At 46.9% G+C, this 12727-nt stretch overlaps 1 protein-coding gene across 1 annotated transcript in view; it reads left to right on the plus strand.

Annotated features, from left to right (window-relative positions):
• Positions 1-7968: 7968 nt before the first annotated feature.
• FAM169A (family with sequence similarity 169 member A) overlaps positions 7969-12727 on the plus strand; it is a 48047-nt gene continuing 43288 nt past the window's right edge. Inside the window, exon 1 of the mRNA XM_038765649.1 lies at positions 7969-8386. The gene's annotated coding sequence lies outside the window, so the exon portion shown is untranslated. The remainder of the gene's footprint in view (positions 8387-12727) is intronic.

Here is a 12727-nt window from a genome sequence, read left to right on the forward strand (position 1 = left end):
CCTCTAGACTGTAAGCTCACTGTGGGCAGGGAATGTGTCTGCCAACTCTGTATTGTATTCTCAATCAATCAATCAATTGTATTTATTGAGCACTTACTGTGTGCAGAGCACTGTACTAAGCGCTTGGGAAGTACAAGTTGGCAACATATAGAGACAGTCCCTACCCAACAGTGGGCTCACAGTCTTAAAGGGGGAGACAGAGAACAAAACCAAACATAGTAACAAAATAAAATAAATAGAATAGATATGTATAAGTAAAATAAATAAATAGATAGAGTAATAAATATGTACAAACATATATACATATATACAGGTGCTGTGGGGAAGGGAAGGGGGTAAGATGGGGGGGTGGAGAGGGGGACGAGGGGGAGAGGAAGGAAGGGGCTCAGTCTGGGAAGGCCTCCTGGAGGAGGTGAGCTCTCAGTAGGGCCTTAAAGGGAGGAAGAGAGCTAGCTTGGCGGATGGGCAGAGGGAAGGAGGGCATTCCAGGCCCGGGGGAGGACGTGGGCCGGGGGTCGATGGCGGGACAGGCGAGAATGAGGTACGGTGAGGAGATTAGCGGCAGAGGAGCAGAGGGTGCGGACTGGGCTGTAGAAGGAGAGAAGGGAGGTGAGGTAGGAGGGGGCGAGGGGATGGACAGCCTTGAAGCCCAGGGTGAGGAGTTTCTGCCTGATGCGCAGATTCATTGGTAGCCACTGGAGATTTTTGAGGAGGGGAGTAACATGCCCAGAGCGTTTCTGGACAAAGACAATCCGTTTCTGGACAAAGAGAAAGACAAAGATTCTCCCAAGCATTGAGTACAGTGCTCAGCACATGGCAAACATTCAATAAATGCTATTGATTAATTAACTGATTGATCAGTCACTCTCCCACCTCCAACCCACAGTTTTGGATTGTTGCCACAGTCTGTGTCTTCTGCTCTTGTGTCTGTGCATCTGAACATAGCTGGGAGAAATCCAGGATCCAGGCCAAGGGCTCCCACTGCAAAGTCACACTTCTGTGCTGTAACTCAGCTGTTTTCTGCCCAACACCTCCACTACTCCTTCCTCATTGACTCACATGCCCACAACTCTAACCAGCTCTTCCGAACCTTCAACTCCCTCCTGATCCCTCCCTAGCCACCAGCCCCTCCACTGTCTAAAACCCTGGGCAAGTCGCTTCACTTCTCTATGCCTCAATTTCCTCATCTGTAAAATGGGGATTAAGATTGTGAGCCCTATGTGGGATGGGACTGTGTCCAACCTCATTAGTTTGTATCTACCCCCTTCTAGACTGTGAGCCTGCTGTTGGGTAGGGACTGTCTGTATATGTTGCCAACTTGTACTTCCCAAGCGCTTAGTATAGTGCTCTGCACACAATAAACGCTCAATAAATACGATTGAATGAATGAATCTACCCTAGTGCTTAGAACAGTGCCTGGCACATATTAAGCACATAATAATAATAATAGTATTTGTTAAGTGCTTACTATGTTCCAAGCACTGTTCTAAGCATGGGGGTAGATACAAGATATTAAGGTTGTCCCACATAATAATAATAATAATGGCATTTATTAAGTGCTTACTATGTGCAAAGCATTGTTCTGAGTGCTGGGGAGGTTACAAGGTGATCTGGTTGTCCCACGGGGAGCTCAGTCTTCATCCCCATTTTACAGATGAGGGAACTGAGGCACAGAGAAGTTAAGTGACTTGCCCAAAGGCACACAGCTGACAATTGGCGGAATCAGAATTTGAACCCATGACCTCTGACTCCAAAGCCCGTGCTGTTTTCCACTGAGCCACGCTGCTCACAGTCTTAATCCCCATTTTACAGATGAGGCACAGAGATGTGAAATGACTTGCTCAGAGTCAAACAGCTGACAAGTGGCAGAGGAGGGATTAGAACCCATGACTTCTAACTCCCAAGCCCATGCTCTTTTCACTAAGCCACACTGCTTTATTCCTTCACCAACTGCTTTGTTGGTAAACCAGAAGCCGTCAGATATCAATGTCCAAAAGTCTCTTCATCATCCCCTCAACCCTTGCTTCCTCATCTTTCTCCTGCCCCCCAAATGCTCTCCCACCTGCTCTTTGCCAGCAGAGTACAATAGAGTTGGTATTCATTCATTCAATTGTATTTCTTAAGTGCTTATTGTGTGCAGAGCATTGTACTAAGCGCTTGGGAAAGTACAAGACAACAATGAACAGTGACATTCCTTGCCCACAACAAGCTTACAGTCTAGAGGGGGGGAGACAGACATCAATACAAATAAATTACAGATATATACATAAATGCTGCGGGGCTGGGAGGTGGGGGGGAAGAGCAAAGGGAGCGAGTCAGGGCATCACAGAAGCGAGTGGGAAATGAGAAAAAGTGGGGCGTAGTCTGGGAAGGCCTCTTGGAAGAGATGTGCCTTTAATAAGACTTTGAAGGGGGTTGGAGGGAGAGTAGTTGTCTGTTGGATTTGAGGAGGGAGGACATTCCAGGTCAGAGGCAGGATGTGGACCAGGGATCCGCGGCGAGGCCGGTGAGATTGAGGCACAGTGAGAAGGTTGTCACTACAGGAACGAAGTATGCAGTCTACACTGTAGAAGGAGAGAAGCGAAGTGAGGTGGCAAGGTGATAGAGTGCTTCAAAGCCAAAGGTGAGGACTTTTTGTGGTACGGAGGTGGATGGGCAACTACTGGAGATTTTTGAGGAGGGATGGGTGATACATCCTGAACGTTTTTGTAGAAAGATGATCCGGGGAGCAAGGAGGAGCTTACTACCTAAATGAGGGAGGAAGACAGATATTAAAATGAATTATAGCCAGAGGCAATGGCAGAGTATAGTTCCGGGGGTAGGAGTTAGGGTGAGTACCAAAATGGGAAAAGCGTACAGACCTAAGTGCATGGGTGAAGCAAGAGGGTGTATAGGATGGGGAAATTAGAGGCTACAGTGCTCTGCACACAGTAAGCACGCAATAAATACGATTGAATGAATGAATTGAATGAATGAACCTCCTGTAGCACTTAAGTACATGTCTTACATACCCTATTACTTGAGCTCAAATTCTTTTCTTTACACCTCCTTTCCCTGAACTACTCCTCTTCCTCCTTCTACTCATCCCCTCTGTAAATTATTTCAGTGTCTCTTGTTTACATACTCTAGTGTATTCTCCCAAGTGCTTAGAACAGTGCTCCGCACACAGTAGGTATGCAGTAAACACCACTGATTGACTCATCAAGCTTTAACAAGTAAATCACTCTGAGGAGTATTTGATAGAGGTGCAGCTTTGCTAAAGTTTGTTTGATTGGTGTACCGGAGTCTCTGGGCACCTTTCTTTGATCATACTCCACCCAGATTGCTTTACGGCACATTTGTTTTCTTGGAGGATTTTGTTAAATAGCAGGGTTGTTCATAAAAACAGAAGTCCTTTGGGGAATCACTGCTCCAGGACAGTGGCAAGGAAGGGATGTGACTTTCTCTGAGGGTTGTTTTTTTTTTTTGTAATTTAATCAAAGTGAATCTTCGGGATTTTCCTGCCTGATGAGTTTCTTCTGAGGTTTGGGGTTGCTGTTCCAAAATGAAAATAAATAGGCATTAAAATGAAATTTAGAAAGAAATCACAGAACACCAGTTCCCGTCCTCTTAATTCACTGCCACCAGACAGCATGCAAGTCACCGATCCCTGGACAACAATTTCCCAGGATATTTTTGGCTATTTTTACATATTTCCCACATTTTAATTATTTTAGGAATGCACTGGTGAATCCTCCATACCCATTAATCTATATTAATATACTAGTAAACTAATAATATCACTCTCATCCTTTAGCTCCCCATTAATTGTTGTATTAGTCAAAAAATCCTGACCAATCAACCAAAGGTATTTACTGTGCATTTACTGTATGCAGAGCACCGTACTAAGTGCTTGGAACAGTACAAGACAACTGAGTTGCAACCTCCTGCAAGGAGCTTCCAATCTACAAGGGGAGATAGACATTAAAATAGATTAGGGATAGGAGAAATAGTAGAATATGAGAATATTTACATATGTATCTTGAAGCTGGGGTGATTTTCAAAGTGCTTAAGATGTATACAGGGACTGTGACCAACCTGTTTATCTTGTATCTGCCTCAATGCTTAGTAATAATAATAATAGTAATGATGCACTTACTATGTGCCAAGCACTGTTCTAACTGCAAGAATGCTCGGCACACAGTAAGCACTTAACAAATACCACCGGTATTAGTATTATTATCATTCATTCATTCATTCAATCGTATTTATTGAGTGCTTACTATGTGCATAGCGCTTGGGAAGTACAAGTCGGCCACGTATAGAGACGGTCCCTACCCAACAACGGGCTCACAGTCTTGAAGGGGAAGACAGACAACAAAACAAAACATGTAGACAGGTGTCAAAATCATCAGAACACATAGAATTAAAGCTATATGCACATCATTAACAAAATAAATATAATAGTAAGTATATACAAGTAAAATAGAGTAATAAATCTGTACAAATATATATACAAGTGCTGTGGGGAGGGGAAGGAGGTAGGGCAGGGAGGATGGGGAGGAGGAGAGGGAAAAAGGGGCTCAGTCGGGCAGCTACTGGAGATTTTTGAGTAGGGGAGTAACGTGCTCAGAAGTGTTTCTGCACAGAGATGATCCGGGCAGCAGAGTGAAATATAGACTGAAGTGGGGAGAGACAGGAGGATGGGAGATCAGAGAGATCAGAGAGGAGGCTGATGCAGTAATCCAAACGGAATAGGATGAGAGATTGAACCAGCACGGTAGCAGTTTGGATGGAGAGGAAAGGACGGAAAGGGCGGAACTTGGCGATATTGTGGAGGTAATGAAGATCTTACCTAGTGAAGATTTGCATTGCAAGCTCATTCAAATATTCCAACTTTGGAAAATATTAACTAAAAAAAGACAGTTTTTTCCAGAAACTGAACACCACCAGTTCATATTTATAAAGTTTTTTCTCCTGCGTTTCGGAGAGAAAAATGTAAGTCTATAGAGATTAAAGGGGAAGCTAGTAAAAGTAGGATAAAGCACATTAAACAAAATTAATGTTAACAGTGAATGTATACCAGCTATTCCTAACAAATAGTCAATTTTTGTATCTGTAATCTTAGAAAATAGCCTATTGTAATAAAATGGAAAAAATTATGAACACAAGTCTTGCATGTAAATTTAAATTTTGAAATTGATGTAAATTACATTCCTTATCAGCAACCTTTAAGCCCTTGCATATTTATTTATACCCTCCCTTGATGTCATACATGTGTACATGTGTATGCTCAACTGTGATTACCCCGTTTGTTAATATTTTTGTTTTCCTCTGCATTAGAGTGTAAAATTTTTGTGCACAGGGACACTCTGTCTTGTGGTTCTGTTGTACTTTGTGAAGAGCATACAGTAGATATCTTTATTACTTCTACCCCTCCTCCTCCTACAGTTGTGGACTTAATAGTTCTTGATTGGACTTGATTTATTTTGTATAAATTGCAAGTTCTAGAACTGAATATATGTTAAAAGGTACCATTAGTACTTAAGTATTTAGTCCTATCCTCAGCCTTTATGAACATATATATATATATATTTATATATGTTTTTGTACAGCCCATTTGTTCAGCTATCTAGATGGATTTGAATTACTTATCATATCCTTTCCTGCTCCCACTATTTGTGAATATTTTTGTCTTGCTTGTCCACTCTATTAGATTGTAAACTCCTTGAGAGTGGGAAGCATGTCTTAACTTATTTTGTATTCTTCCAAGTGCTTAGTACAGTGCTTAGCATTCAGTAGGTGTTCAGTAAATACTACTGATGGACAGATTGTTTAATTGAGGTATGCAAAATATAGAAGCCCTATTCAGGTAATCCGGGCGTCCATTATTCCTCCAAGATTATTGAGGGTTACCATCGTAGCCTAAATACAAATATTTTGATCCCAAACTTCTGTTTACCAGGCTCCAAATTAAAATGAGCAAATTTGACTTGTGAAAATGCATCCAGTGCGAAGGAATGATGGAACTGTTTCATTTTTCAAATACTCTCTAGGTCTATCAAACAAAAAAAGTAAAAGAAAATTGGGCTATTATTCCAGATCTACAGGGATGGTCCACGAGTATATTCTCCCTGGGCAGGGAGGCCCAGAGGTGGAGGAGAGCTGTGCTGTTGCCGTCAACCTCGGTAGAGGTTATTTATTTATTTTACATGTACATATCTATTTTATTTATTTTATTTTGTTAATATGTTTGGTTTTGTTCTCTGTCTCCCCCTTCTAGACTGTGAGCCCACTGTTGGGTAGGGACTGCCTCTGTATGTTGCCAACTTGTACTTCCCAAGCGCTTAGTACAGCGCTCTGCACACAGTAAGTGCTGAATAAATATGATTGATTGATTGATAGAGTCCACTGCAGTCCAGTCGGGTTTTTTCCAGTTTGGTCTGGCGCAAAGCCACAGAACGGTGAGCTGGGAAAGGGGGAGCCCTGGGATGAGGGATAAACAGGAGCAGGGGCCTAGGGATTTGATTTTAAAGGGCCTTTAAAGGGCCAGCATGTGAAAATTGCGGACAATCTAGCATTTCATTACCATCTCCCCCTTTTAGACTGTGAGCCCACTGTTGGGTAGGGACTGTCTCTATGTGATGCCAATTTGTACTTCCCAAGCGCTTAGTACAGTGCTCTGCACATAGTAAGCGCTCAATAAATACGATTGATTGATTGATTGATCAGGAGCGCACCCACTGCAGGTGTTGGTGCGGGAGAGGGGTTGGCCTAGCCTAGGAAATGGGGTTCCCCCGCCAGGACCTGAGGTTGAGGGGGTCTCCTCTCACCTCCCTCTGGCCCGTGGCCATGGCTGCGGTCCCCCCAGAGCTCACCTCCTCCAGGAGGCCTTCCCAGACTGAGCCCCTTCCTTCCTCTCCCCCTCGTCCCCCTCTCCATCCCCCCATCTTACCTCCTTCCCTTCCCCACAGCACCTGTATATATGTCTATATGTTTGTACATATTTATTACTCTATTTATTTATCTTGTACATATCTATTCTATTTATTTTATTTTGTTAGCATGTTTGGTTTTGTTCGCTGTCTCCCCCTTCTAGACTGTGAGCCCGCTGTTGGGTAGGGACTGTATGTGTTGCCGACTTGTACTTCCCAAGCGCTTAGCACAGTGCTCTGCACACAGTAAGCGCTCAATAAATACGATTGACTGATTGATTCCCCCCCCGTAGCCCAGGTGTCCTCTGCTCCTTCACCCCACAGTGGCCATTGGGGGTGCAAGTTGAGGTGGCTCCTCTCCCTCAGTGGTTGTGGCAGCTTTCCTCCCCCATGGTGGTGGAAGAGGAGGAGGAGGCCTTTCCCATCCCTGGTGCCTGAGGAGGAGGAGGAGGAGGAGGAGGAGGCATCTCTCCTCCCCAGTGGCGGAGGAAGAGGAGGAGGCCATTCCACCCCCGTGGCTGAGGCGGAGGCATCTCCCCATCCCTCCCCAGTATCTAAGGAGGAGGAGGAGGAGGCATCTCCCCTCCCCCGTCGCTGAGGCGGCCATCTCTCCCCCCGCCACCCCAGTGTCTGAGGTAAAGGTATCCTGAGGAGGAGGAGGAGACATCATCTCCCTTTTCCCGAGGCCCAGGCGGAGGCCATCTGTCGTCCCCCGGGGCTGAGAAGAAGAAGAAGAAAGAGGAGAAGGAGGAGGAAAAGGAGGAGGTATTTCCCCCTCCACCGTGGTTGAGGAGGAGGCATCTCCCCTCCCTTGCGCCTGAGGAGGAGGAGGAGGAGGCATCTCCCCTCCCCCGTGGCTGAGGAGAAGGAGGAGGAGGAGGCATCTCCCCTCCCCCGTGGCTGAGGAGAAGGAGGAGGAGGAGGCATCTCCCCTCCCCCGTGGCTGAGGAGAAGGAGGAGGAGGAGGAGGCATCTCCCCTCCCCCGTGGCTGAGGAGAAGGAGGAGGAGGAGGAGGCATCTCCCCTCCCCCATGGCTGAGGAGAAGGAGGAGGAGGAGGAGGCATCTCCCCTCCCCCGTGGCTGAGGAGAAGGAGGAGGAGGAGGCCATCTCTCCTGCCCCGGTGTCTGAGGCAAAGGTATCCCCCACTGCCCCGGTGTCGGAGGAGGAGGACGACGACGAGGAGGAGACATCATCTCCGTTCCCCCGCGTCCGAGGCGGAGGCCATCCGCCGTCCCCCGGGGCTGAGGAGGCCGGTCGGCCGGCCGGTGTGTGAGGAGCGGGGTGTCCCCCAGCCCCGCGGGCTGAGGGGAGGTACGGCTTTAAAGGCTGGAGGCGTTGCGGAGCGGACTGCGTCAACGGCGGGCGGCGTTGGCGTTGCCGTTGGGCTCGGGGTGGTCGGTCGGCCGGAGGCGACCACGAGCGGCTCCATCCATCGCCGGCGGCTCCGAGGGAGGCGTCCGCCCGGCCGAGGTGAGCGCGGGCCGGATCGAACCGGACCGGACCGGACCGGACCGCAGCGACGAGCCGAGCCGTCGTCGGGCTGTGGAGGGGGGCCCCCGCTCACCTGCAGCCGCGGACGGAGGGAGGGAGGGAGGGAAGGCCCGGGGGGTGGGGGGGGCGGCGCGGCACGCGTCTCCCCTCAGGTACGAGGAGCTTGGCTTTGGCTCCTCCATTTTGTGTGAGGGAATGTCCTCCCCGTGTCGCCCCCCGAGCCTTGCCCCTCAATTCTCGTCGCCCCCCGCTAGTTTCCCACGCCGACCGAGGCCTGCCTGAAAAACGGGGATGAAGACTGGGAGCCCCATGTGGGGCAACCTGATTACCTTGGATCCCCCCAGCACTTGGCACAGAATAAACGCCTAACAAATGCTATTATTATTATTATTATATTATTATTATTATTATTATTATTATTATTATTATTCCCCGCCCCCAGCGCAGCGGTCGTGCCCGTGGCTCCCTGCTGGAAACAATAGCCCTGGAGCCTTGCTTCCTCGCCACAGTCGGGGGTGGCCAGGTGGCGGCCCTCCTCCTCCTCCTCATAATAATAATAATAATGATGGCGTTTATTAAGCGCTTACTATGTGCAAAGCACTGTTCTAAGCGCTGGGGAGGTTACAGGGTGATCAGGTTGTCCCACGGGGGGCTCACAGTCTTCATCCCCATTTTACAGATGAGGGAACTGAGGCCCAGTGAAGTGACTTGCCCAAAGTCACACAGCTGACAGTTGGCAGAGCTGGGATTGGCAGAGCTCATTCATTCATTCAATCGTATTTATTGAGCGCTTACTGTGTGCAGAGCACTGTACCAAGCGCTTGGGAAGTACAAGTTGGCAACATATAGAGACAGTCCCTACCCAACAGTGGGCTTACAGTCTCCTCCTCCTCGTCGTCCGCCTCCTCGTCGTCCTCCTTCTCAAACTCCTCCGTGTCGTCGTCCTCCTCCTCTTCTTCCTCTTCATCCTCTTCTTCCTCTTCATCCTCGTCTTCCTCTTCATCCTCTTCGTCCTCATCCTCCTCTTCCTCCTCTTCGTCCTCCTCTAAGTCCTCGTTCTCCTCTTCGTCCTCTTCGTCCTCCTCTTCGTCCTCCTCCTCGTCCTCCTCCTCGTCCTCCTCCTCAACCTCCTCCTCGTCGTCGTCCTCCTCCTCCTCGTTCTCAATCAATCAATCAATCGTATTTATTGAGCGCTTACTATGTGCAGAGCACTGTACTAAGCGCTTGGGAAGTACAAATTGGCATCACATAGAGACAGTCCCTACCCAACAGTGGGCTCACAGTCTAAAAGGGCTCGTCCTCCTCCTCCTCCTCCTCCTCCTCGTCCTCCTCCTCCTCGTCCTTGTCCTCCTCCTCGTGCTCCTCCTCATCCTCCTCCTCGTCCTTCTCCTCGTCCTCCTCCTCCTCCTCGTCCTCCTCCACGTCCTCCTCCTCGTCCTTGTCCTCCTCTTCCTCCTCTCCCTCTCCCCTTTTTACCTTGGGACCCCGGATGGAGGGACGGGGGTCACCGGGTCCAGGGGCTTTGGTCAACTCAACTTTGGCCAACTTTGGCCGTCCACTCTGACGGCCTCGGGGAAAGAGAGGAATCGAGGGGAGCGACTGCTTTGTCCCTGTTTCCTGCCAGGGCCCAAATTAGCCCCCCTCAACAGCTCCCCAGGGGGGAAGAGGTGAACCAAACGTTGTGCTCCCAGATGAAGAGGTGGGCAAAAAAATAGGGCCGTGGATGTACTGACCTCCCTAAAGATTTGGTAGCGAGGCCTAGGCTCTCCTCTTTCCCCCTTCTGAATTTCTGCAGCACCAGAAAGAAGGATGGGGGTGGATGGATTGTTTTTTTTTAATGTGGTAGTTAAGTGCTTACAGTGGTGCCAGACACTGTACTAAACGCTGGGATAGATACGAACTATTCAGGTTGGACACAGTCCACTTGGGGCTCCTAGTTTTAATCCTCATTTTACAGATGAGGTACCTGAGGCCCAGAGAAGTGAAGTGACTTGCCCAAGTTTCCACAGTAGACAGGTGGCAGAGTTAGGATTAGAACCTACTGTTGGGTAGGGACCGTCTCTATATGTTGCCAACTTGTACTTCCCAAGCGCTTAGTACAGTGCTCTGCACACAGCGCTCAGTAAATACGATTGAATGAATGAACCTAGGTCCTCTGATTTCTAGGCCATTTCCCTGGCCTTTTCCCATTCTTTCGTCTTTCCCCAAAACACGGAGAGTGGGATATTCAAGGAAATATAACCATAGGGCCCCAAGTCAAGGGACCAACCCTCCTTAAGGACAATTTAGAAATAATAATGATGTTTATATTTGTTAAAGTGCTTACTATGTGCCAAACACTGTTCTAAGTACTGGGATAGATACAAGGTTATTAGGTTGTCCCACTTGAGGCTCACAATCTTGATCCCCATTTTACAGATGAGGTAACTGAGGCCCAGAGAAGTTAAGTGACTTTCCCAAAGTCACACAGATAAGTGGCGGAGCAGGGATTAGAACCCACAACCTCTGACTCCCAAGCCCGTGCTCTTTCCACTAAGCCACGCTGTTTAAACTGAACTCGGATTCCCAAAGACTCCCGAGTCCAATGGGATTCTGAAAACTTACTCTTGTTCATAGTTGACATTCTTAATTTGTGTATCACTCCCACTCCCTCTCAAATTTTCTCAGACACTGAATTATACGCTTTTGGTAAACTATGTTATCCTTTTATGTTACATATAGAACTTTTTAAGTCTGGAATGAAGAAAGTGTTGCATCCATGCAAATTGAGTTTATGGGGAGACCCTCAACAATGAATCCAAATTAATTTATAAATGTGGTTGACATCAGTCACGGTTCTTGCAACTTCAGCTGCCAAGCTTGGGATGGATTTTACAGAATATTCTTTCCTGATAGTCAAAACAAAGTTGTGGTTGGGTTCTGTACAGTTGATGGAGCCATTAACAATAAAGAAAAGTTCATAGTGAAAAGGCCATAGTCCAGTTACATAGGAAAGTAAATTGGTAGATTTTTTTTATGGTAACTTTTTAGTGTCAGAAGCTGTTCATTTTAACTACTGCTGATGGGGAGCAGCCTGGCATAGTGGGAAGAGCATGGGCCCGTGAGTCAGGAGACATGGATTCTAATCCTGGCTCCACCACTTGTGTGCTGTGTTACATTGAGAAAGTTACTGAACTTCTCTGGGCAGGTTTTGCAGAGTAAATATTTGTTCTCCCCCTTAGGCTGTAAATCCCATGTGGTGCTTGGTACATAAGAAGTGCTTAACAAATATTATTATTGTGTTGGGATGGAGGAATGATTCTGAGCATTGTCATTGTTCTTTCATATAAATAGGTATAATGAGACTCCTTACGATGGAGTATTTAGTCCTCCAAGTATGACAGCAAAATTTAATGCTTCGGTGATTCCATATATGGAACATGTAAAATCGTGTCTTTACTTTCCAAAATGTAGTCCCAGTGGGTACTTAATAAGTACCAATACTACTGCTCAATGGTAATAATAAAAAGTAAAAATAATCAAATAGTATCTCCCCCCTATTAATTACTGAAAATGCCAAAACCATTGATGAGCAGGTTTGCCTGCAATGGGAAGTGTAGGATTTTTTTTTTTTTTAATTGCAGCATCACAGGTTGGGGCAGCCCAGCACCCGTCTCTGGAAGCTCTGTTGGTTTCTGGGGCCAACCTGGTCATTGGTTGAGGTTGGCCCCAGAAACAAACCTAATGTCACTTGAAGGAGAAGGCGAGGTTCCTTAAACTTGAATTATTTGGAAGAAACCTAGCTTTTGAAGGATCATTTGGACTGGGAATGGCCAAAGGCTGTTTTTCCATCCTATTTCAAGAATCTGTGGGTGAGGTGCCCTCTTTTCAGGCGTTTCTCCGTGATGCCTTTGATGCTTTGTCCAGTGGTATCATCTCCTCACATCCTTTATGTGAGTGGCAGTAAGGGGTGAACTTTGATGTGAAACTGTATTCTATGAATTATAGTAAGAGAGAGTGTGTTAATATTTTTTCTTCCTCTGCTAAAAGTGAAGACTGTATGCCTGAAATGAGCAGGGACTGTGTCTGACCTCATAATCTTGTATCTACCCCAGTGCTTACTGTGTAGTGCAGTGCTTTGTATATAGTAAGTGGTATTATTGGGGAAATTATTTTGGGCCGCATTTTTGATCGCCATTAGATTTACAACTCTGTGCTCAATAAATTCTGATGCTGAACTCTTTAAACTCAGTTTTCATTGTGCCTGGTTTGATGGAAACCTTCATAGACTTATCACGGGTTAGAATGTAACTCCCTCATATTGGGTGATTTTGAAAAGCA

The sequence above is a fragment of the Tachyglossus aculeatus genome, chromosome 23 (assembly GCF_015852505.1).
Source record: "Tachyglossus aculeatus isolate mTacAcu1 chromosome 23, mTacAcu1.pri, whole genome shotgun sequence".
Classification (NCBI taxonomy): domain Eukaryota; kingdom Metazoa; phylum Chordata; class Mammalia; order Monotremata; family Tachyglossidae; genus Tachyglossus; species Tachyglossus aculeatus.